The sequence below is a fragment of the Eptesicus fuscus genome, chromosome 18, assembly GCF_027574615.1.
Source record: "Eptesicus fuscus isolate TK198812 chromosome 18, DD_ASM_mEF_20220401, whole genome shotgun sequence".
Taxonomy (NCBI): domain Eukaryota; kingdom Metazoa; phylum Chordata; class Mammalia; order Chiroptera; family Vespertilionidae; genus Eptesicus; species Eptesicus fuscus.
In genome coordinates, this window is record NC_072490.1 from 47,214,451 (window position 1) to 47,235,133 (window position 20,683).

General features: G+C 48.2%; 1 protein-coding gene and 1 long non-coding RNA gene across 2 annotated transcripts in view; one reads left to right on the plus strand and one right to left on the minus strand.

Annotated features, from left to right (window-relative positions):
- FHIT (fragile histidine triad diadenosine triphosphatase) overlaps nucleotides 1-20,683 on the minus strand; it is a 1,079,335-nt gene that overhangs the window by 41,037 nt on the left and 1,017,615 nt on the right. The window lies entirely within an intron of this gene.
- On the plus strand, nucleotides 2,080-8,802 carry LOC114233304 (uncharacterized). Its single transcript, XR_003619457.2, has 3 exons — nucleotides 2,080-2,255; nucleotides 4,288-4,436; nucleotides 8,573-8,802. It is a non-coding gene; the product is annotated as an uncharacterized LOC114233304 (long non-coding RNA).

A 20,683-nucleotide genomic window follows, 5' to 3' on the forward strand; every position in this document is an offset into this window, starting at 1 on the left:
CTGAGCTGATGTGCTGAGCGTGCAGAATACACACCAGATTTAAACCTAGTGCTAGAAAGAACATTTCTCATTAAAATTGTTTTATATTGATTACCTTTTGAAATGATAATATTTTGGATATTTGGGGTTAAAAATATATTACAATAAGGTTTAAAATTACGCGTGTGGCTCACATTACATTTACACTGGACAGGGCTGCTTTACAATGCGAGAAGCGCCGCCTAGGATAATGGTCCAGGATGAGTGTTGGCAAAGTACAGCCCGTGGGTCAAATCCGGCCCAGGGCCTGTGTAGGTAAATACACTTCCCTTGGGACAGAGTCCTGCTCACTCGTGACACTGTGACTGCCTCTGTGCTGCACAGGCAGGCGGTGCGGCAGAAAGCAAGTGGCCTGCGGGCCCCAAGGATCTGCTGCCCGGCCCTTCACAGGAAGGTCAGCAAAGCCCTGGGCCAGAGCGCTGGTTCCCGGGCTGGGCTGCCCGACTCCCAGTCATGGCTCTACTGCTTTTCACGCCTGTCCCCCAGGTTCCGTATCTAAAAGCGGGGGTATGAGTTGTCATAAACATGAATATTTTAAAATTCTGCCGTGCACACAGTAGGTTCTCAATAAGTGTTTGCCACCATTGCTATTATTGCTTAGCAGTCAACACAAGTTATAGTAACTCATTTTTGCTTTGTTATCTTTTTTCTTGGGTGTCGCCCCACCAGCCTAAAAGCACCAGGAGAGCAGGGGCATTTCCTGTCTTGTTCCAGCTGTTCAACTGAGCGCAGTTTCTGGCGCATAATAGAGGTTCAATAAATATTTGTTGAATGAATGCGGTACCAAGGGAAGTAATTTGGCCAATACGTGGTCAGGACTTGGCCCTGGTTCTTTGTGCCCCCAAACTCTTCACCGATCCTGCCACACCAAGTGTGGTCTTAGGCCAGCAGCATCCACACCATCTGGAGCTTGTTAGAAATGCCAAATCTTAGGCCCCACCTAAAGAATCAAAAACTCTATTTTACCAAGATCTGCAAGAGACTCATGGGTACTTTTCCATCTGAAAAGTGCTACTTGAACTATAATTCCCAGTCAAGACACATCTGTTTATTCATTCAATGAGCAGTTAATGCAGTCATCACCAATCTCTCCACTGAGCTCTGTTCCCACCACCCAAGACCAGGGCTGACAGCTATTCAATACCCAGCTCAGGGCCTGGGTGCTAGGCTCCACAGTGAATGCCACTGTGCTGGGTCCGAAAGTGCCCTTTCTCCTACCAGCTGCAAACCACTGCACAGAAATCTGCTGAACTTCCCCACCAGCCCCTGGGGACCAGGCCACAGGCTCTGGGAGGCAAGGGCTCTGAAAATCCACTCCTCTCCCTCGGGCGCCTGCCTCGGGGAACTGCTTCTCTGCATTTTACACGCCAGCGGCTGCACCACCCGAACATACAGTCCACTCGCAAATGTTAGCTCAGGCACCGCTCTTTCTGATTCTACAAATGAAAGCAAATCACCTCTTCCTCATATTGCACGCAATTAACATTCTTCCCACACAGACTCCGTGTCTCTCACTGGTTGCTGGCTCCGAGGTCCTATGCTCTTCACCTCGCAATTTTCTTAGAAACGGCCCGTTATGTGGCACCTCCGAGGATGAGGGTGTTTAAAATTAGCACAAAATCTCACAATGAATTCCCATTTGTCACAGCAAGAAGTTTCAAATTGTGGTCATCAGATGAACACTTTAAATTAGAAAAAGACTGATTAGCATAATTCTTAAAGGTCTGAACTCTAAACTCACAGATGGCCTCTGAGAGGATTGATGGCGCATAAAGGAGATTAGGGTAAATCTAATTAGTGAGGGGTGTTCCGTTTCTGGAGTGAAGTGGTGAGCGATGGAGAGAAGTGATGGATGAACAGATGGGTATAATGAAGCCCATTATAGTCTCTCTGATTCCCATTTGCGTGATGGAGCACATTACCCCATTAATGCTTCTGTGAGCTCACAGAGCCAAAGTTTGGTGCTGTGACCTCGACAATGAATGGGAATTGGCTGCCCAGGGTCGCATGTACCCACAGGGTTTCAATGAGCCGGAAAGCTCTGTGTGCCCCCCGAGGAGCGTCCCTGCAGGGGGCGGGCGGCCTCCTGAGGGAATGGCCCTCGCTCCTGGCTGGTTTCCAAGGCACTCAGGCCAGAGCCACAGCGTCTCTACTCCCACTGTTCCACGATGTTGAATTTCCTTGGCAACAAGCTCTGGTTAGCCTACGTTCCCGAGGTGATGGGCTGACATAGGCAGCTGTTCTCTCCACTGGGGTGAGGGCTACACATTATCACCATTACACGCTGAGGGACCTCGTAATACGGTCTAAGGAAGAAAAGTGGCAAGACAGGCCCTTTCCTTGAGGGGCTCATGACTCAGTGACAGAGACGTGGGATAAATGACAATATAGGACATTTCACAGACTAGGTGCAAAGGGAGGGCCTGAGTGGCTGTGACAGCACAGAGGACAGAGGGGAAAGAGTGGCTGTCCATCAAGCAAAAGTCCTGGAAAGAGGTGGGACTCCCCTGGGACTCGAAGAAAAGCCCATTTCCCCCCGAATGACCACAACCACCTCCTACATGTCTCCTTGCTTCACTCTCGAGCTGCTACAGCCAAGCAGCCTTAAAAGTGTAAGTCAGGACGTGAGATCCCGCACAGGAGCAGGGGCAGTGACTTGTGATCCAGAGACAGGCTAATTGCGGGGACAGGGCACCAACCCGGAGGAAGGACATTTCATGGACAGGCGACATTGGCACTCAGGGCCACGGCTCCCAGCTTTGGCTCAAGAGGCAGAGCAGGAAGATCCTGAGCTCACTCTTCTCATTGCCACCAAAGCTACAGCTACATGTGAAAGAGCGACCCCTGAGAACGACCTGGCGACTCACAGAACACATTTCCTACAGCTATGGATCCAGAGAAAAGGCCACATTGAGACGGTGGGAGGCAGAGCCTCAGTCCAGTCAGGACCCACCCTCCCCCCCACTCCACATGTGGTGACCCACAGGGAGGAGGGATCTCAAACCGCAGAGGTCCCCCCTTGAAGGGCGAGGGGACTTGCACCCGGAAGAGGAGCCCCGATGACACCTGGCTCTGAGAACCAGCAGGGCTCACATCTGGCAGAGACAAAGGCTGTAGGAAATAAAGGCTGCGCTCTTTCCGAACCCCAGTGCAGAGGGAGCACTTTGGGAGACCTGGGTCAGACATGAAGGGGATCCACTGAACAATTTTAGGGTGTGTGCAAGAACTTTCTCCAGAGTCAGACGTGCTGTGGGCACTATTTTTCCCCACTGTCTTTACTCTTTTTTTTTTTTAAATATATTTTATTGATTTTTTACAGAGAGGAAGGGAGAGGGATAGAGAGTCAGAAACATCGATGAGAGAGAAACATCAATCAGCTGCTTCCTGCACAACCCCTACTGGGGATGTGCCCGCAACCAAGGTACATGCCCTTGACCAGAATCGAACCTGGGACCCTTCAGTCCACAAGCCGATGCTCTATCCACTGAGCCAAACCAGTCAGGGCTGTCTTTACTCATTTCCCACCTAATTGGTCTGACAATCTCCATTAAGCTTGCTAACCCTGTTCACCCCACCCTGGCATTTCCCTGAGGACCCACAAGGCTGGCAGCCCTCCAAAGTGGCTCCTGCCCTGCCACACCTGGTGGGTGGCCTCAGTCAGCACCAGCGCAGCAGTGTGTCTGCCCCGTCAGGGCTGGGCCTCGCAGCCAGCCACACCGAAGGCCGTCCCTGCACCCGTGCGCCTGCAACAGTTGTGGCCTGGCCTCGCAGCCAGCCAGGCCAGCCACCAGCCTCGCCTGCCAGTGTGTCCAAAGCCACTGGGGCCCGATCACCACAGGAGGCCACACAGTTCACACGGGGACACCGCTGGAGCACCTGGCTCTGGTGACAAGGGCAGATTCCACCGCTGGGCCCCACAGGGCACCTTCTACCTACGGCATAGAAACAAACAGGCCAAATGGGGAGCCAAAGAATATGCTCAAAAAATGAAAAGAACTAAATGAAACAAAAATAAGCCATTTACTAGATAAACGGTTCAAAGGAATGTCCCCAGGTTTCCCCAGACTCGTCTCTCATCCTTTCGTTATCAGCTGAAATGGTACCTCCTTGGTGAAGCCTTTTCTGACATTTGCATCCAAATTCATCTGTTCTTGTGCAAATACATTTATCAGATTTCTCTCTTTTATTTCCTCCCACTGCCTGAGGTTGTGTGCATGTGTTTACTTGTTTTTCTGTCTTTCCCACTAGCATCACATCTTTGAAGGCTGTGGGCCTGGGCCTGAACTGCCTTGTTCACCACCATATGCTCGGTGTCTGGGACATTGAGGGGGATCAACAGCATTTACTGAATGAAGAAGAACATTTGTTCATAAGCTAACAAAACTCAAATGGAGGAGGTAAGACTGAAGACAGATGACAATGCTGGGACTCCAATCTTACAGTCAGTGGGAGGGGAGGGGATAAAGAACAAAAGTGAAGGGAACTTCCAAAGTGAGAGAAGTCTAACATCTTTCTTTTGTTGAGTGACCGCATTACCCATGAGGCCTTGGGCATACACGGGTGAGCAAAACAGCCATGACCCCTGCCCTCAAGGAGCATGCTGTTTAAAGTTCATCCCCGTTTTAGGACAAGGGAGGGTTAAGCATTTTTTTTCCTGTAAAGGGCCGGGCAGTAACTGTTTCGGGCTCTGCAGGCCACGGAGTCTGTGCGGCAGATACCCGGCTCTGCTTCGTCCGGTGAAAGCAGCCACTGCAGGGCACAAGCATGGCTGTGCTCCACTCCAACTTCCTTTACACAAACAAGCAGCGGGGCCCAATCTGGCAGCCCCAGGGACAGGCTCTCCTTTTGTAGGAAGTTCCTTAGGTTTATCACACAGAAGAGTAGGCTTTGGTTGAGTCATAAGGGTCTTGTGTATAAAAAGCTTAGTTTATTATTTACCTTAAATCCTCCCTACAGCTCTTACAAAACAGTAAATAGACCTGGGCTGTAGACCTGAGGTTCCTGTAAATCTTTTGTTTTAATTCTCTCCACTAACCAATTTTAGTAACCAACCTCACAATTCTATGGAGTTGAATGTACTTAACCTGATGAAGAATAACTGAAAGTGGCTACTGCATGTATTGCTATTACACTTCACCGCTGTTAGAAAGAAAGAGGAGGGGCTATGGATTAGTATTCTGATCTGAGTTGAAGCAAATAGCCTGGTGTACCACGATGTCAGCAGGGCGCAGAGCAGCAGCTAAGGGTGCTGGCCTTCAGGGAACATTTGCCACTTGGTTGTTGGCTCATTAACTTGGACATAAGAATTTCCGGAAAGAAGATGCCATCCTTGTGTGCCGTTCTTGCCCTGGGGTGCTTTGGGAAGTGATGGATGTGATCAGGAGAGTAAATACTGTTAAGGAAAGAGGGATAATTGTCCTGGACGGGCACCGAAAGCCAGGCTCCGGGAGCTGGAGCCAAGAGAATCGAACCTTCATGTGCACAAGCCGTTCTGGGCTTTCTCCCCGGACCGGCTTTATGGTGACTGTTTGCTGGTTCCGGGGAGTCGCTAATTTGAAAATGGAGCTGAGAGGGCTGCTCCTGTGTGCCACATTTGCCCACATTCGCCCCATCACCATGAACTTAAGTCTGTAGGTATATTAGAAAGACATAAAGACTGTATGAAAACATCACTTGTTCAAAACACCAGTTTCTTCTGTATATAAACTTAAATTGTCCAAAAAGACTAACACAGAACAGTGGAAGGCCTAGATGTATTGATCTAGGCATGCTGAGTTAACCTTGCTTCTACACCAAGAAACCATCCATTCAGCTCCTCTCCTCATGGGGCCCCTCCCTAAGTCCTTCTCCTACACCTGGGTTTCAACATGACCTCAAGTGCACAACGGTGCTGACCATCAGGCCTGCCAGCAGAGAACTCATCTGTTCAGGCCCCCGCTGTCCTCCCGGCATCCTGCGGTGTTCAAATACACATGTGAGGAGTAAAAAAATTGGGGAATTCCCACCCCATCAGAGGATAAGAATTCTGAAATGCACGGTCACAGGGACACATAGTGAGTGCCCGTCTCTACGGGAAGAGGAATCGGACTGACTAGTGAAACTGCTGCTCAGCAGGCAGGCTGTGCTGGTGGCTTTCGCCTGCCACGTGACTGAATGTTCTCAGCATCCCTGCAAAGTAGCTATTTTTAATCAATATTTTATAGACAGTCTTATCTCCTCAGATGGAGAACCACTGCTCACACTGGGATGCAGTGGGGATTCTCCAGGGTGCACTCACTGTGTGTAAAGTCCTTGCTCAGCCCAGGGTTTGCATGTAGGGGTCAGTCAATCAATGACAGCTGTAGGTGGTATTATTGCTTTATGACAGAGGAAGAAACAGGCTCAGCGGGTCACAGCGACCAGTCCAAGCTACAGAATGTGAGGCAATAGGGGTTTGAGCCCAATGTGTCTGTTCCTTCACTACTTACAGGAATGAAGAAGAAAAGTATGCTGGCCCTACTTCCCTCAGCTTCTTACCCTTAGCCCAGGCAGTTCCAGGGTTACCTGAAGATGGCTATAAATTCTCCTCTAATTATTCACAGGGGATCATAAAATAGATTACAGAGGTATTTCATGTTCTATGCTAGACCTCTATACTACAATATAAAAATAATTGTCCTATATAATAAAATCCTAATATGCAAATAGACCAAACGGAGGTATAACCAGTCACTATGACACGCACTGACCACCCTCAACACAAGAGCTGCCCCCTGGTGGTCAGTGCGCTCCCACAGGGGGAGTGCTGCTCAGCCAGAAGCCAGGCTCATGTGTGTCTGGCGAGCACAGCAGTGGTGGTGGGAGTCTCTTCCACCTCCACAGCATTGCTAAGGACCCCTTGGGGGATGTCCAACTGCCGGGAGCGGGCCTAAGCCGGCAAGCGGACACCCCCCAAGGGGTCCTGGACTGTGAGAGGGCACAGGATGGGCTGATGGACCTCCCACCCCAGTGCATGAATGTCAGGCACTGGGACTCTAGTATTTATATAATAATGGAGAAGAATAAAGATCCCTCCCTAAAAACAAACAAACAAAAACTCCTTCCTACACTGAATGTCAGTTGAGCCAATTTTTCTCTTCCCAGGTAACAATCTTCAAGGTATCGGTGATCCACATTCTGTGCACTGTGAGCAGGGCCTCACCTGCCATGCTTGTAGAATTACCCTGTCATGGGTCAGATAAGCCACCAAAGGTCTTCACAATGTATGGGAACCCTTGGAAAATAAAGCATGGCTGGGCATATGATTAGCAAGCGGAAAGGCCATGGCACTTGACAGAAGGCTTGAAGCATTTCAGAAAGATAAGTCAGCATGCACTTAGGAGCCGACTGCATCCCTCAGTCTGCTCAGCTGTGCTACTAGGTTCATAAACCAGGGATTAAGTCCATTTTCATTTCAGCTCCTCATTTCACCTTTAAGCAACCCCTAAGGTTTCCAGAAGAATTTTGTTTGACCTTTAGCTAAAGTTCAACCTCTACTAAGTTAACAATTTTGGATGGTCCCTGGGTGATCACTTAAGACAGATTTCACTATAATTCAAGGAAAGGATAATCCCTGGTCCAAGAATTCACAAAGGAAGGATCCCTGGTGGTCTCAGGGATGGCAAAAGTTACAGCTTTAGTCCTGTTAATGAATTTTAGTGGTATTTTCATTGTGCAACATTGATCACTGAAGTCAGCTTGGGGATGCATTTGCTGGATGTTGAACCCAAGGCAGTTCTTTACCTGCACCTGGTCCCAGGTGAGGATTATCTCAGGACTCCCTTAGAGGCAGCCCCTGGGAAGGGTAGGCCTTTAAGGTTATCATTTACCTTTGGTTATGATAGGAATGTTAAACCCATCACTGGACTCTGGTGCCCACACCGAGTAGGATGTCTTTGCTCTAAGCACATACGCTGAAGATCTGCATTTATCTAGTATATAGACAAGTATATAAGACTCTCAACGTGTGTTTGTGTGTGTGTGTGTATTGAGTCAGAGGTATTTTTCTCAAGTTTTTGATTATGTAGTTAGCTACTGGGTTGTGCACATACCACGAAGACAGAATTGCTCCTGTCCACAGAAGTGAAAAAAAAGAGCTCCTATTCTGCACGACAGTAAATTCATTTCTATCCATTAAATAAAGAGAAACTCAATGCCCAGCTCACTCATGAATCAGAATAGGCTGTCTGCATATGCCATTTCTCCAACTTCCCAAACGCTGCGGGAACACATGGGCCCCTCGCTCTCGGTATCTCCGGGGACTGGATGCCCGTTCATTTCGGAGGAAGGGCTCACAGCTTTCTGCAGACAGTTCAATACCCTGATGAGTCAGATTAAGCTTCCTGCGCTTTCTTCCTTATTGATCGGCGTACCTCAGGCTATTAGGTTTATTAATTAAATGATAATTGAGGGGGGGAGGGCTGAGTATACAAGGAGATAAATGTCTGACAAATAGACTCAAAGCTTGCAGGCAGTGATGTACAAAGTGTTTATCTTTCTGGCATTTTTCCCCCAGGAAAAAGTAATCATTGCTACCGTCCTTTGAAAACAGAGATGTTTGTTTTCTGGGTGGGCTTGGAACCTAGCCAAGACAGTGTGAAACTTCCTGGAATTTCAACACACCTGCTGGCGTCCTGGACTGAGTGAGCTGGCCTGCAGGTGAACTTGATCTGCCTACCAAGAGTGATCCAAGGCCTCGTCCATCCTTCCAAGCCCCTCCCCCAAAGCCCTGAGTGTCTGGGAGCACATGGGGCTTGTAGGGTTTTTTTTAATTGTTGCTTGAATTTGAGGGGGGACATTCGTCTGTTGTTCCATCTATTTTTGCATTCATTGGTTGATTCCTATATGTGCTGTGACTAGGGATTGAACCTGCAACCTTAGTGCATCCAGACAATGCTTCAACCAACTAAGCTTGCCTTTTCTGATTGGCTGCCTGGCCCTGGCCCTAAACCAATCCTGGAATATCCAGAGGAAGCTGTGCTTCCCCACTCCTATCCTGCCCACCCCCAACACTCACCTGTAATAACACATAGGTTCCAACTGAAGTGCCTGCCCCACCATGACCTTTTCTCTCTGCCCTTACCAGATGCTTTTTGACATTCCCACTGTCCGGCCAGGGTTTCTCAACCCCAGGCACTACTGACACCTTAGGTCAGACAATTCTCAGTGGGGGGGTGGTCTTGTGCATCGCAGGACGTTTAGCAGCATCCTTGGTGTCTGTCTACTTGAAGTGACTAGCATACCCCTTCCCCACCCCCATAAGGACAGCCACAAGTGTCTCCAGACATTGCCATATGTCCGAGGGGGGAAACTGTCCCCAATGCCTTCAGACAAGTGGGAAATGATGGGAGAAATTGAGACCTCCCAACCTTATGAGGAACCAAAGGGAACTACATTGTTATCAACACTCAGGCCTGGTTTGCAGACCTCACTCTGGAAGAATCTTAATGAACCAGAGACATGGGCTAGGAAGCTGGAAGGAAGGCTGGAGAGGAGAATAGAGGCTGAGTTGAGAGACTATGAATTCTTGACCAAAAACTGGTACAAAAGAGATTGGAGTGAACTGGCTCTTTCTAGAGGAAAGGCCTATGAGCCACGGCATTTAGAGAACATTTTTAAGCACCTACTATGTATCTCATCCCACCAGCCAAGTTTGGTAGATTTTTTTTCCTCTCCTTCGTCACAGTCACTCTTCTAGTTTTTCCTCTGGTTCCTCCAAAGCCCCCTGTGTCTAGACCCCTTCTCCCAGTCTTGCTTCTCACTCTCCATCCCCACACTGCCCCTCACCCCCTGCAGTGAGTGGTCTCTCTGAAAGGCTAGCCAGCCATCTAATTGCTTCTCTGGCTTCCAATTCTTTCAGGATAAAATCCAAACTGCTTAACAAGCCCTGCAAAGCTGAGCATGTGGGCACTCCACTGGGCCACCCTGGCCGCTCTCAGAGCTGGCCGCGGTCCTCGGTAGATGCACACGGTGGGTTTGGGTAGTGGAGTCTGACCTTAAAGACATGAATGCACAGCGATGGGTAGGTTCAGCATCCTTCTCCCCCGGGCTCTGCAGAGGACGTTCAGCCTTGTGCTGTCCTCAGCAGCTCTGAGCTCAATCATCCACACGTTACACCAGCAAAGAACCGGCCTCAGGCTCAAACAACAGGACCCAGATGAAATTTAATAACACCACTTTACTTTTCAATGTACTTACTTTTGTAATCGCCTTCTATTTAGGGCACACTATATTGCTTTTCTACTGCAAGAGGGATGTAATCTTCCTTTTTTCAATGAAGTGTTCAGGCAGAAAAGGGAAGTTGATTTGAGGAGGAGAAGTGCTTCCCAGATGTGGGAGAAACTGGGGTCGGTGACTGGCATTTGGGAAGTAAGGAGTTACTTGGATTTGCACCAGGCTCTTTATCTTTCACATCTCAATCTACTGTCCCTCAGTGGACTAGGGAGGTGGAGTGGGCAGGAGCAGGAGGAACTGGATGGCGTTCTGTCACCTCTCATGTATTCCATGTAGATGTCACCCCACCAAAATCTGAGCCGGTGCCCACCATGTGCTCCTGTGGCATCCTGGACACCCACCCCTCAGAGGCTCTGTCACGGCACCTGGGAGCTCTGGTTCCCAGCTGTCATGTTCACTGTGGCTTTTACAGTGTCCGGTAAAAGTTTGCCAGAGACAAGATGCCAGGGAACTCTATCTTGGTTGCATGGGTGAAATGGAGAGAAACACATAATCCTTTCACCAGGCCTGGGCCACACCAAGAAGAAGGCAAATGAGGGGGGGCGGGGGGCTAGATAACTTATGTCTATGAAGATGTGAACCCACCTCCCTAGACCAAAGACTTGGGCATGTAAGTTACGTGGAGTAGTTTCTCTCTTCACTTGGAGCATCGGAACTTGACCTGCATTGGCCAATGACACCCACCAGTTGCTTGGCCCAGTGGGGTCTTGTGCCCAACCAGAGAACACAGCATAGAATACACAGAAACCAGCAAGACAGAAGACTGCTTGCCGCTCATCTTTCATTCTACCTGGAGCTTTACCTTTACAAATTTGTAGCACTTGAAGGAATGTTTCCCCAGCCATTTCTGGATTGTAACCATTCCTTTTTTCCTACTGACAAAATCTGAAACTTCGCCTGGAGCACTTTCTTGCCAAGGAGAGAACTGTGTCAGACCTGTGATGTGTGATAAAATACTACAGTAATGTGGAATAATGCTTTGAAATGGTGCCAGGGTGAGCATGCATGCGGAATGATGGAAATTGCCTGCAAATACAAATGGTAGCTCTGTGGCTCATCTGTAACCTCAGTGTAGGAAAACTGAGATATTCTTTTCCCTCCTTTGCAATTTGCACAGCCTCTTGTTGGAAACTATGGAGATTGCGCCATTGAAAGTAACTGCTGTGTTTACTCCACGCACACTTTTACTAACTAATACAATCTCCCTGCGTAGTCATCTGTCTTCTGATGATCCCCTGAGCTGTTCCCATCGATGCTGCTGCAAATGCCTCATTGAAGTATTCCTGGTGCCAAATACTAAAGCTTTATGGGAGGGTGTGGAAGTCGATTCTGTGGTGCCAAAAATGACATCCACTTGGAGCACCTTAGAAATAAGGGCTGCATAACTGATTGGGATTCAGTCCCCACTCATTCCCCCTACCCATACACACACCCACAGTGGCGACTTCAATGGGAATTATCATCGAATCAAGCTGCATAATTCAAAGAACCGAAATTGTGGGGTATTTACTATGCATCAGGCATTTACCCTATTTTAGGTAAATCTCAGGACATAGTATATAATAAATAGAAATATTTTCATTTTACTGTTTAGAAAACTGAGGCTCAGAAAGGATCACTAATTGGCTCCAGGGCTCATAGACAGCACATGTCCCAGCCAGGACTGACCCCAGGACTGTGTGACCCCAAAGCCTGAAATCTTTCCATGATGAACAACGGTGGACTCACCTACTGCCCTTCCTTCCTTGAGAGGTGGTCACACCTTCATGCACCCATAACTGGCAGGATACACGAGCCAATGGGAATTTACTTATTCATGAGGAGCCAGTAGCCTAAATGGGAAGTTCCTCATGCGCAAAAGATGACCAAGTAGTAAAGAAGGAAGTTCCAGGACATTTCAAGGGCATCTAAATGTTTATGAAAAGCAAAACTCCATTTTCTCTTTCTACAAAAGGGAAAATAATAAAATTAATTCACTGATATGATGATTAGCTCAAGTGTTCTATGATAACATAAACTATGGATTAGGTACTTCCGACATGCCAGGAATCACATGAAGCCCTTTGCATGAAGGATAACATAATGCTTATGGCCCAATAATGGAGGCACTGCTATTAGCCACATGGGCAAATGCGGAAACCTAGAGCTTATGTATTTTGCCAAGGTCAGTGAGCTCCATTGGGATTCAAATCTAGGTCTCTCTGAAGCTTTGTTCTTGCCTTGTCTCCTACAAACCCTCCCTCGCTCGCATCTGTTGTTGGACAAATAAGGAGACCACTTCACACAAGAGTGAAATCAAAGTTCGGAGACTCAGTTTTCTCAAAAGTAAAATGAAGGTATTTCTATTTCACTCTTGGATAACATGTGACAAGGTACCCTAGCAGGTGAGAACAAAGGGAAGTAACAGTGTTTTAGGAAGAACCTCGTGTTAATGATGAGCTAAGCTGGTTGGTGAGTCCCTGCTAATCAAAGGGTGGCATGGGCCCTTCTGGGGCTCACCTTCCTAGTGTGCAAATTGATGGTGCTGAGAACAGAGCCTGGAAAGTCCACACCTGCCTTAACGTTCTGTAATTCTATCAAACTCGTTCTCCTCTCCCTCCATTTCTCCTGGATTTTTCTATTAACTCTCTCACGGCCCACAGAAGTCAGATACATCGAAGCTGCGTCTGCCCTCCTCTAGTTCAAGAGCATCTGGACATCTTTTCCTGGTACAACCATTCTGACAGCTATCCTTCCAGCTGGTCATTCAACTCCTGAGGGCTTCCTGGTGATGCAGACACTGCATCCTGGGCTGAAAGAGCATCCCTTCTCACCTCACTCCCCCTCTGGGCTCCAGCCCCAACCTCTCCTCAGATCTTCCAATGGTTCTCTGCCACCCAGAGCCCTTGACATGCTGCTCCCTGCTGGGAACACACAGCCTTCTCCTCCTCATGTGGTTGGCTGCCATCCCACCTTCGGATCTCAGCTCCAAGGCTACCTACCTGTTCAGAGAAGGCTTGCCTGACCCCTGGACCTAGGAGCCCCCTTCATTATAGACTGGCCCCTTCCTTCAGAGCACTTCTCAGAGTCGGTTCAGATGGATCAGTGCCTAGACTCATTCTTATGTCCCAGCACCGTCCCCGAGGAGCCTCTCAGAACCTACTGGTGGAAGTACTGGCACACTGACCTACGACCCATTACTCTTGCCCTTGCGGATGGGGTGCAGGTAGGGAGAATGGCAGCCAATTTCCAGGGGTTACAAGTTACATCTCCTCCCAGTCCACCAAGTAATGTCTTAGAACCATGGTCTTTGATTTTTATGTTTTCCCCCATCTCCAAACATCGAGTAATGTTACAGATCAATGCCTGAGACCCAAGAGACTTATGGAATGTTAAGAAGATTATGCACAGAAATGTACCAACTATGACAGCCATGCGAAGAAGAGTCCTATTGTGCCGAGCGCTAGTTTATCAACCTCTGCCACGTAAAAATTCACAGCCAACTTAATTAAAAATGTAACAGCTCTGAAAGCTGCGACAATGACTGTGACAACGATCAGTCATTTTGTAACAGTGTTGGAGATCCATTAGGAACGCTGCCCTGGATGCTGATTTTTTTTAAGGCCAGAGAGGAGGGACATTTCATTCTACACAATTAACGTCACTGCATTAAAATATTGGCTGTAAAGAAGAAAATACCCAACAGCTTTATAACCCACATTTTTTATGGTCAAAACTTGCTTAGAAAGGTGCTTTGAATGTATTTGTTATAAGCTGCACATTTCACATTTAGAAAATTAAAATGGTTTCTACTGACTAACTCGTTTAATCATTTAGTTGATTTAATGGAAAACACTGTGCATTTTTCTCTTCTTAGTTGCTCAGATTAATACTTTCTGTTCATTAGCAATCAAATATTGTAGGAAGGTTTACATCTTATTCTCACTTAACTCATTGCCTTTTATTTTAAAAAAAATATTCTAATAGAATTTAAATGGTATCTTTTAAATCACGTGTACATTTTTCTCTTAGTAACTCACTTTGTCTTGTGGAAGACGTTGCTCAATGTGGCTCAGAGACATTTATCTCCAACTTCCTTTTCCAATCATGTTAGTTTTTGGAGGGGGGAGCATGGGTATGGGAGTGGAGACCTCAGAAAAAATTATGAATCTAGCTTCCAGTACCCCTAATTCTTATATACAGCAATATTGCAGCAGCCCCTGAAATTCCGTTAAGAAGGCCCTTTGATTTATTAGTGGGATTTATAAGCTACCTGGGAGAATGAACCCATTAAAATGTTAACTATGAGCATGTGGCTTTCACATGATAAAGAACAGAGGCCAGCGTATGAGAGTGAGCCTGAGCACACAGGGCACACCTCCCACGTCACTCGCGGCCTCCACTGTAAACACCAGTTCATCAGAGCAGCATCCTGGGGCGGTTCCCTCATCTCTGTGATCCATCGCCATTCTCAGGAGAATCTAAATGGGCAAGTAGTTCTTCTCCACATGAAATGCCTACATGGGCAGATTCTACAACGAAACATTTTTATCACCAGATTGGTTACAAATAGTATAATCAATACTTTTTAAAAATATGTTTTTATTGACTTCAGAGAGAGGAAGGGAGAGAGAAACATCAAGGATGAGAGAAAATCATTGATCAGCCGCCTCCTGTACGCCCCCTACTGGGGATCAAGCCCGCAACCCAGGCATGTGCCCTGACTGGGAATGGAACTGTGACCTCCTGGTTCATAGGTCGATGCTCAACCACTGACACATCGGCCAGGCATAAGTTTTTATTATTAAAGAGAGTCAGTAGTTTAAAAGCAGCATCTCCAGATTTTCCTTGCTTCCACACCAAAACGTGCTTTTTAAACCCCAAAGGTTTATAGGAGGAAATGACAAAATGCAGGCGATAGTGTTTTGTACTGATCTAAGTACACTGGTTAAGGACACTGGATATGCACATGAAAATCAGCCCTGGATTGGGAATGCTGAGAAGGAGAGGACTAGCTAGCCACTGGCAGCATGAAAGTGACGCATTCTAAGGTGGTCCCCAGGAGCTAGGCCTCCAAGTGCAAAATAGAAGTGTGCTTAAATGTTACTCTCTATTTTATTCTCTGCTTTTCTCACACCCGTGTGTGTGTGTGTGTGTGTGTGTGTGTGTGTGTGTGTGTAAACAGATTCATCTGTGTTCCTCAATCTATTATTGATTGGTTGTGGGAAAGGGACGCAGACTTTGCTTTTCCATTTTGGAAAGAATAACGTAAGACATGGGTGCTCTTTTACCCGAGCACGGTCATCTTTTCCTTCTAAGCACTTACACCAGGATAATTACTTCATCATTTGTGCTTTATTTGTGTAATGCCTGCCTCTCCTGTAGGCTGTAAAGTCCATGAGAGACAGACAGTGCATCTTGTTCACTCTGCAGCCTGCACTGAAGGGTCCCTGGTATACGCTTGAATGATAACTCAGTAAAGGTTTTTGAACGAATGAGTATTTCCCCAGGTCACTAACGGAGCATTAGCAAAGCAGAGCTAAGCTCCAGGTCAGCCTCTGGTACTCTTGTCAAGTTTTCCTTCACCCTTTGGGACAGTGTTCGAATGCCAACCCTTCTGGGAAGCACCTCTGAGCTTTCCCCCAACATTTTCTGGGCTCCATTAACGCATGAGATCCATCCCTCTCTTTCATGCACCCAGGTGTCCTTCTGCTATCTACTGTTTAAGGGGCCCCTCTTTCTGTGAGGGAACACTTCTGCTCCTCGTGTTTAAGATGGGGTGGTTCCATTTCTACCTGGCCGCAGGAATGGGCTCAGGACCCAGATCTGGTCACTCCGAGTACCCCATCCCTCAGGCATGGTTACTGGCTCAGCATGGGGCATGTCACTCAAGTTGGGCCCGAATCTTCTGTGCAGATTTATTGCTAAGCACTGCTGGGAAAAACAACTTCTCCATTACAACAAAGTAGGATGTGAGGCTGGGCTGCTGTGGTCACATTAGCTCCCTGGGGGAGGGGCTTCCTGAGAGGAGGAGGAGATACAAAGCCCCAGGACACTGCCTAGCCCTCCAGGCAGCCAGGCTGGAGTCCCCTCTAGCATTACACTCGCCAGTTACAGGAGCTGGTGACCTCTCCCGCCTCCCTGAAAGCAGTGTGAGTAGCGTTCCTGTCACTTGCAGCCCAAGGAGCTCCTAATTCCCTTTGCCACAGGCTGTCAAGCATGGCATCCTGAGCGCGTGGGCTGCCTCCTCCCTGTGCCCGGTGCCTCATGCAGGCCTGGCCCCGGTAAAGGCTTGTTGAATGATAAACCGACACACTCCTACGTCAAGGACATTTCCACAGGGCCAGGTGTTTGGGGGGTGAGATCATCAACAGGAGCTATTTCTGGGGGAAGGGGAGCTTTGTATCTTTGGGATCAAACTTTCATAAAATGAGGAAGAAATCTTACGGACACTCGGGATCTGGAGGTGTCAAGGTCAACTGGAAGAGCAAGGGAAGGGCACTCAGCCAGAGAAGGAGGCTCTTGCAGCTTAGACTAGACCGTGGGAGCTGCGCAGCCACCAAATGAGTTTCACATCCCCCCATCCCCACAGTGGCTGGGTCTTAATCTTTGTGACAGTGTTTCTGCAGCAAATGGAATGAACAGGACCACATGCTTGGAACTGCTAAATTGTTAATAAGCCCCTCCGAGCTCTGCTTCCTTCAACTCCACGGCTGGTTCTGGGCCACAGACGGGCACATGACACCGTCTCACCGGGAGCAGGTGAACCCGGGCCCCTCCACGCCAGCCTGGCAGGGAATGTCTCCCACGGCGGGTGGGGACGTGTGAACAGACGGTGCTGACTTCTTAGTTTTTAAATCTAAAGCCTGCCCATGTCTGGCAAAACAATTCAAGAAACCAAGATTTCGCAGCCTGCTTGAGCTGATGGTTCCAGGTACACCCTCACTGTGATCCAAAGCCCTGTGCTAGTGCGAAGCTTAAGAATTGCCCAGGCCTGGATTTAAATCCCAGGTCTGCTACTTTTCGGGTAGAAGATATTAAACGATAACTTAATACTCATGAGCCCTGTGCTCTCACCGTGTAAAACAGGACTACCCCAGCTCCTCACAGACACTTCATGAAGAATAAATGAGATTACTGATGTTAAAATTTAGCAAGAATCTGGAACATAATTAGAGCTCGATGTACATTAGCTATGATTAAATGACAATTATATTGGTTTCCAGTTTTTAAGCCAAACTTTGCAACACGCTATCTCTGCCCACCCGTCGATTCCCCACCCGTTGCTCGCACTAGCATCATGCATGTCAAACTCCCTTCCTTTGGTTCAGAGGTTTTTATGTTTAGGGCATGAACTCCCTTGAAAACCTAGTGGCGTCTGAGCGAGGAACCCCTCCCTCCAGCTCCTGCGAGTCCCGCTGACCCCACATCTCCGTTCCCCTGCACTGTGATTGTCTGCTTGTTTCTAGGAACTTTCTGACTGTAATGGAGGCTCTGGGAGGTCAGGGACCAGATCGGCCCAGATGACTATTTTATTTCCCCGCTTGGCTCAGTGCCTGACAGAGGAGAGGTGTTCAACAGTCACTGGATGAATAAATGGAAATCATAGCGCTTTCCCCTGACCCCATAAATAGTCACCTGCTCTCCAGCTTTTGCATCTCATTCCGGGGTCTGTCTGGGGACTCCAGAGTGAGAATGTGTATTTCAGATGATCATGAAAAACCAAGTAGAAGATGTGCCAGCCAAACAAGGAAGCAGCCCCTGGCTTCAGGACGAGCCAGAGCGAATGTGCAGATCAAGCGTGGGTCCCGAGAGGGGAAGGGCGAGGCTGGTTGCTGACACAGTAACAGAGGGAGCCCCTCGCTTAGGGACTATGAGAGCCACGCCTCGCCGAAGGTCACATGACCAGGGGCAGAGGGAACCGAGCCTCCTGGCTTCCAGAGCAGTGCTCACCAGCCCCTCCCCACATCCACGCTGCCTTCCGGGAAGCACAGTCATTGTAAGAATCGGTGAGATTTTCCTCCACAGCATCGCCACAAGTAATGTAAGGACATGCAGCGTCTTCATGGCCATGGTCAAATTAGGGGACAGGCGTTATAAGAAGGGGTAAACCTATGGAGTATAGTGCCTACTGACCAAAGCTATGTAAACCTATGGAGTATAGTGCCTACTGACTCATTTCAAAGATGAAACCATTCTCTCCTTGTTTCTCATTCATAGGAGTGTGACTTCAGAGGGAAACATTCCTGGTGCTTGAGAGCAAGCCTGTTGCCCCCATGCAGACTCCTCAGTGCCCTCAGCCCAGGGCTGGGCCCCGAGACATCCTGAGAGTGGGCCAGACACAGCCCCTAACACTTCCTGACTATGTCCCACATTAATCTGAGCCCCCAGTGAGCTTTAAAAATCAGACACAATTTGGGAATCCATTCATCTCCCTGCCACATGCCCAGGATGTTTCCCATGAGCTCAGCCAGAGACTTCATATTTTTTAACCAGGAAATAACACACCCCAGCATGCCAGCTGCTCTATCAGATAAATAGCACACGTGATTTTTTAGAAAAATGTTATACGACTTGAGGCTCTCTGAAATTCTTGTCAGAAATGGACTTAAACGATCACCCAGCAGACCCTCCTTCAGAAGTCATCACTAAGTTTTCCCGTTAAGGCACACGTGGCTCCTTCTGAAACAGGATCAGACAGAATTAAAATCAGTGTCAGCCCATTGGCATTGCCACAACGGATCCCACATGAACTCATGCTATCCAAGACAGAGCTCATTCCTACTGCAGAAGCGAAGGGACTCCCCCAGCTACTCTGGTTTACAACGTGTTACAAATCTGAGTCACCGACTGTTCTTAGATCAGCCAGAGCTGCCACCACCCCTGTGGAGTGCCTAGGAAACCTCCAGGCACAGTGTTAAGAGCGATGCACACCTGACTGTTAATCCCATCAATGGTCCTAGGAGACAGCGACTACTGGTTTGCTGTGTGTTCAGCACTCTGCTATGTGTTTTATTTATATGTCATTTTATCTCACCAAGATGCTCCAAGGTCAGAGCCATCGTCACCCCTAACGTACGGCTGAAGGAACTGAGACAGGTCTCAAATTCAATGCTTCTGCACACGGTTCCATTTGACAATAGGCCTGAGGGTCCATTGTGGTTAAGGACAAGGGCTCTGGAGTTAAACCTCCTACCCTGGCTGGCTGGCTGAACTTGGGTAAGCACGAGGTACGCTTTGTGTGGCTAAGTTTGCTCACCTGTCAAACAGCACAACAGTCACTCCCTGTGCAGGGCGAGAGAATGCCGTGCAAAGCGCTGAGCAGTGTCTGCACATGGTACTCACTCAGCCAACCCTAGAATTGTCGGTAACAATAAGGATGCCAATGACAGCTCTTACTATTTTGACTAAGGTCAAAGAGATGCCCCCACCAAGCAGAACAGAGCTACCCTCAGTTAGAAATGGCGGCTGAAAGATGTGCCTTCTTTCCTGGTTCAAACAAGCTTACGTATCATCTTTCTGGAAGTTATGCATCGTCCAAGTGTTGGTATGGCACACGGTGAGCTCTTCTTCCCTTTTGTCTCTACCAGCTCCTCCTCTGTGTGTGCTTCCCTGTGTAGTCCTACCCCTGGGCCTGCTAAATGTTCCAGTCCCTGGCCAGGGGAGAGGAAGAGATAGGAAGCGCGATCTCTGAGCTCACTGGGGCAGGCGTGTGCACCTGTAGCCAGGTACGATTCACTCGTTTGCATTAGGACAAAATGCAAACTTACATATCATTTTATCTCACCAAAATGCTCTGAGGTCATGCGATTAGGCAGGTATCGTTGTGGAGCCAGGATGTGGTGTCTCCACTCTATGCCCAACATATATTGGGTTAGGTCACTCCTTGCTTAAGTCACCCCAATGGGTGTCCAATAAAAGGAGATTAAAACCCAAATCCCTTTATTGGAACTGGATGACCACAACCTACCCCTCTCCTTCCTCCCAGACCCCTTCTCAGGTCTCCCTTGAGCACATGGGGCTCCTCCCATCCTTAGCCCTTCACACCAGCTCCTCTCCCTCTGCCTGTTTGACCCTCTGTTCCCAGATTTTCAGTGGCTCCTTCTTCTGCTGGGCCCTGGCTCAAAAGTCCCTCTTCACAAAGACCTTCCTTGCAACCCCCTAAAGCTATCACATCTCTCTCCATTCATTTCTCCATAGTATCCATTTCTTAATCATCTTATTTGTTAGATTATTGTCTGCCTCACCCACCAGAATGGAAGTTCCTTGACAGAAGAGACCATGACCTCCTTGCTCACTGTTGCCTATCCTGTGCCTGGCACATAGAAGTGGAATGAATGGATGGAATGAATGGATGGAAGACTGACAGAATAATCAATAGGCCAGGAGTCAGGGGCTCTGTGCTCTCACTCTA